Source organism: Penaeus monodon, chromosome 19, assembly GCF_015228065.2.
Source record: "Penaeus monodon isolate SGIC_2016 chromosome 19, NSTDA_Pmon_1, whole genome shotgun sequence".
NCBI lineage: Eukaryota > Metazoa > Arthropoda > Malacostraca > Decapoda > Penaeidae > Penaeus > Penaeus monodon.
The window spans coordinates 36,783,877-36,784,095 of NC_051404.1; the positions used below are offsets into that span (position 1 = coordinate 36,783,877).

Consider the following 219-nt stretch of genomic DNA (forward strand, 5'->3'; position numbering starts at 1 on the left):
GCTACCCATCCACCCTCCCACCACCTCCGCCCACTCCCTCACCTTCGTACAAGGAAGGGGAAGGGCGTCTTAGCAGCAGTCAGTACACGTGAGTCTCGAGGTGCCACATAAAGAGCGAGGGCATTGACGTCACACACCTGCTGACATTCAGGGCTTCAGGAGCACAGGTGTTGAGCAGGCGAAGGCTGTTCTGAAGAATGAAAGAAGCGGGGGAGGGGT

The 219-nt window shown here is 58.0% G+C and overlaps 1 protein-coding gene across 1 annotated transcript in view; it reads left to right on the top strand.

The window, feature by feature from the left end:
- The window catches only part of LOC119585207 (protein DENND6A-like), a gene marked incomplete at its 3' end in the record, with an annotated part of 41,697 nt that overhangs the window by 35,888 nt on the left and 5,590 nt on the right, over window positions 1-219 (top strand).